A 5,274-nucleotide genomic window follows, 5' to 3' on the forward strand; every position below is an offset into this window, starting at 1 on the left:
GAGGGAGCCTTCTCAGAAGTAGTCAGTCTGCTCTTGCATCTCCCCTGAGGCCATCTCTTCTCCAAGCTGAAAAGGCCCAGTTCCTTTAGCATGTCCTCTCAGGACAAGGGCCCTGGCCTCCAGCAATCTCAGTGGCCCTCTGGTGAAGGCAATCCAGTTTGTCAATGTCCTTCTTGTGCTGGGATGCCCAGAACTGGATCCATCTAGTGGTGGTGAATCACTTCTCCCTCTCTGCTGGCTCTGTGAGTACAGCCCGGGCTGCTGCTGGCCCTCTCTGCTCTCAGGGCACACTGCTGCCTCTTGTGCAGCCCCTGCCTGGCAAAGCCTCCCCCTCCTTCCCAGCAGTGTGCTTCCCCACTTGCCAGGACCCAGCCTATATTGGTGCAAGGGTCTCTTCCTTCCTAGGTGCAGGACTGTCCATTTGTCCTTGGTCAGTCCATTCCTCCAGCTTGCCAAGGTCTCTCTGGATGGCAGCCCTGGCCTCAGGTGTACTGAATTGTCATCCCAATTTGATGCTGCCTGCACCAGCTAGAGGAGGGAACACTGCACCAGCTCCCCCAGCACTGTTCACTGCTGGTCTCCAGCTACAGTAAAACACCTACTTCCTGAGCCTAACCATTCAAAATGCTCTTTACTGGGTATGTATCTAGTTGCCCATCTATCCAAACCTCCCAAACTGAATGCAGTAGTATTACAGGAGGTCATGTTGAAAGCTAAAATCTACTGAACTTAAAAAACAGCAACATGTGGAAATCTGGGTACTTTTTCCTATATTATATTATACTACCTAGTCTAATAAAAGGCATTATCTATCCCTAAAAACTTTGTCTTGACTGTGTTTTTAAGCCATTGCAGTTATGACAGTATAACCACGTAGAGAGGCCCCTTGAAGACTTGTGAACTTCAAAATTCGTATCTCATGTGTATGGGTGTCAATATTGCCTTTAACTATAAAACAAGATATCATTTCTTTCCCAGCATCTCTGCTTCCATTTAAATCATAGTATGGATATGTAATGGGGGCAAACAAAGAGGCATACTGGTGGGAGTTGCCATTTTCAACTGCTTTGGTTACAGAAGATAGATGGCTTGTTGTCACTAGGGAATGAGGATTAGAGAAATAAAAATATTGTCTCATGACTGAAATAATTAGAAACTTCTTGTTTATCTTCTATGCGCTCTAGAGTGTTCTTGCTCTTTAAGTGATGATGCCAAAAAGAGCTTTATACACATTTATTTGCTGTATTCTTCAGGTGCTGACTGGTCATTCTTTTACATGCAGGAATTGCAGGAATCTGAGCATTCAGTAGTGAAAATTAAATAAAAACCATGTTCTTCAATCATGCAAAGGACTAAGTAATGCTGATTAGTCCTATAGTCTCATTTTGAGTACTACAACTTCTGTGGCCCTTTCCTTGTGCATCTGCTCCCCTTTTTTAAATTGAAAAAAAACCCTCTCACTGTCCTTCACAACAATTAGTGATAATTTTTTTTTTAATGCAGTTGTGTTCGTAAATATTTATGCAATTGCTTGGTAATATACTCTGAAAAGAATTGCATATGTGCTTGTGAAAGTGTTCATATATTCCAGGAATGCACATGAGCACATGGTTTTGCAACCCAAATTAGAGCTTTTCTCATTCAGTCCAGGACTTTTGAGACTGATAAAGGAATAAATGCATCAGGTAGTGCATATAGTACTCCAGTGCCATCAGCAGTCTGATTGGGATTCTGGGCAGAGACAAATCCCCCCAAAATGGCCAAATTCCTCTTCCCTTTTTCGTCTGTTTGGATAAATCTTACAATATGAAGTGAGCTAGCACAGTAAAATTTAGATATTTCTAATTTTTAATAACTTAGATGTTCCTTCTGTCTGCACTCTGGGCTCCCTCACAGGCTTAAAAGTCAGCAGGGGGTCTAAAATCTACTTTAAGAACTATGCCTAAGTTTATCAATAGGTGTATGTACAGGTAATGTGCAAGCTGCTGATCGGCAACAGTCTTGCACTATCAGCTATGTATAATTGAAACTGAGATTTTTTTTGTTGCTTTTAATCAATAAAATTTTAAACAAAAGTGGACTAAAATGAATTCTTCTAGTAAAATTTAGAAAAAGCAATTAAGATGTATCTTGATAATAGATAAAAGCATCAAGAGGTCTAGTGGGTTAGGAAATGCTACTAACTGGTGGTGTTCTTCCGAGTAGATTCACACTGATTTATGTGGCTGTTAGGCTCAGTTCCCCAGCCTTGCTATTGATTCAAGATTTTGATATTTTTCTATTTAGGAGAATGCTGAATTACAGTAAACATTGATCATCTGCCTATAAGGATCATCTGCCTACCTTGCATGAATTTCAGAAGCAGCACAGACTGGGGCAATATGCAGTGAAAGGCCATGATATTGCAAGCTGAAATCTGTATTCTGTATCAATAAAATTACATTTAATTCTGGCATCAGAGAAAGACAAAAGTTTTTATTTACTATAACTGAGTCCAACAGCATTGTCATCATAACTTCTATTTCCCTCCTGCAGCCCATAGCAAAATAGCTTTCTTTCCTTTATGATCTTTAAGAATAAACATATTTGGTCAGATTTGATTTGGTTGCTTATATGTACATACAGTTTACCTACTGATTTTGATAAGAATAGCACAAAACACCTTATTTCTTAAAACAGATGTGTATAAAGTACAGATAGATAAGGTGAAAAACAGCTGGTACCCTTGAAATAACTGTCTAGAAACTCAAGATGCAGAAAGGAAAAGCATAACAATACTACAAAGAATGCTTCTTTTTGGTTCACCATCTGATTTAAAAGAACAAAATAGCTACTTAAACAGGATGTAGATAATATCACCCCAAACCCCCTTTGTAAACATTTTCCAAGGAGACAGTGATTAGCTACTTCCTTTACAGGATATTTCTTGGTCAGCAGCGAGAGGCCAGACATCATGCTCTAGAAATATACTAAGTGTATTGTTTAAACATTTTTAAATTGGTTTCACAGTTAAGTTGTTGCAGATATAACAGTCCCTTTGAAAGTATAACAGGATGAAAGTTGGGGTCTCAGAAGTGTTGGGGTTTGGTTTTTTTTAATATAATGTTTCCTTAAATTTTTCCTAAAATTACACTGGTCTTTCAAGTTGGAAAGAAATGTAGACATGGTTTCCATGTGCTTAGTTTCTGGTGGAGCTGCTTCAAAATTTCCAAAGTGAGTGGACAAAATTTGATTTTGCTGCTGCAGTGTTCAAGGTCAGTGATAATAATTTTGCCCTCATTATTTGCAGTGACAAAGTCAGTGGCAGGGGTTGTGTGAACAAGTAGGAGTGACAGCTCCTGCTGACTGCGAGGTGAGAAGAAGTAAGGAGTAGTCATAGGGGTTTCACAGGACGTGGGTGTGGTAAGTGGTGTTTCTCTGCCCTTTCTGACTTCATCTGTAGGGCAGGAACCTTTTCCAAGGGGAGTTCACCTTGGAATGCAAGGTTGAGCTGATTTGAACTAAGTACTGAATTGAATGCTGAAAATGTAATTGGACTTGATATGCCACATAGACAAGCCCCATTCTTCTCTACTGAGGGACTCTCCTGTTCCATCACTTTAAAGGAAAAGTTCTTTAAAGGAAAAGCTCTTCTCACCAGGTTTTGCTTGCCCCTCTCTCTGTTTCTCTGGTATGCTCATTATGTGAGACAAATGGAGAAGAAAGAGAGATAATGGGGAAGGAAGAGCATCTTCCCTCAAACCCATTCCAGAAATTCAGTGAGCCCATGGTTCTGGAGGATCAGAAGGAAGCAGAACTGAGCTAAGAATGTGGTTACAGGTAACGGTGGCTGACAAGGACTGGCTCTCTTCTGCTGTTTTTGCTACAAGAACTAACAGTGAGTTGACCATTATTTAAAAGGAAAAAGTAATCTTGGTGTGGGCTGCAAATGGTAAATTTAACAGCCATGTGTGCACATGAAGGGAAAGATTCAGCTCTTCAAGACTCCATTTTTCCCTCATGTGTTCTCTTGTTCTCAGCAACTTTCTATACTTATGGCTAGACCTGGAGGCTCTTTTTTCCACCAACCCAGAAGGAAGGGAGATAGACTGAGTAATTTAATTGATGCCTTTTTAAGTTGAAGAGAGCTGATAATTCATAATATATTTGGAGCTTTTTAGAAAAAATCCTGAGGGTTTTTTCAAACCTGTTTACAAAACTTGTTACCCATCACAGAACTTTGTTGAACTTCTGTGGTCCCTGAAGAATATCATCAGGATTGGGCAATACACTGGTCAGTCTCTATAGGTCTTACAGTTATGGTGAAAATACCTTCAAGGGTTGGGGGAGCAAAACTGTTCTCAGACCCTTCACAGGAAAATACTTAACACTCTTTTGTTGACACCGTCAAACTTATAGGAAGGGAATGTAAAAGCTGCTCCTCAGTTTTGTAGATTTAATAGATGCTTTGAAATAAATGCTGTTGGGAACAGGATCAGGAAAATTAATGCAATAAAGAAAATTTTAAGTAATTTTTCTCTCCAAAAATGGATATTGGTGATCCATGGTGGCCAGATGTGACATGAATAGAGGGCAATGTCAATTACTTAGACCTAAAATAATGCAAATTTTTCTGAACTCCTCAGATCCTTTCCTTTTCCCAGTCTTATAACTCCTTACCTTTTCAACTTTAAAGCAATGTGTATTGTTTCCTGTTTTAAAGGACTGCTCAGAATAGCAATACTGTTAAGTATTACTGCCACTTTACTGGATTAGAAGCCCTATCCATTGCTGGCTTCAGTTTTAATCAGGGAGAGTAGATGTAGCAGTACTGAACAAACTGTAATGGTGAATACATACCACTATCAGTGTTCTGTAGCATATAAATAATTGAATTATTTGAAGGTATTTAGACAGCAATTCAGCAAATTCAGTGTATTCACATCTGATTGTACTCTTATTGCAAAATGCCAAACAGGGAGCTGAAAATTTGTATGCTGAAAATATATCTTGTTTAAGATACATCCCTATTTATAAGAGCTCCTCTAGGGACAATATTAAAGGGCCCTTGTAAAGCCCTAGCCCAAGCATTGTTAGGTTCAGGAACTTAGTCTCTAATTATAGGTGTCTCTGAATACCTACCTTGGAAAACAATGCACTATTGTCAAGACATGCCAAAAACTTCCAGTGCTCATATTTCTGCTTGTCAGTCTACAAGAGGGTTATGCAAAGTATCCGAAGCTTTTTGTAGCCTCAATAGTCTTTTAAAAATTGTTCATTTGCAGCTTTTTTTTC

This window comes from Geospiza fortis, unplaced genomic scaffold (genome assembly GCF_000277835.1).
Source record: "Geospiza fortis unplaced genomic scaffold, GeoFor_1.0 scaffold54, whole genome shotgun sequence".
NCBI lineage: Eukaryota > Metazoa > Chordata > Aves > Passeriformes > Thraupidae > Geospiza > Geospiza fortis.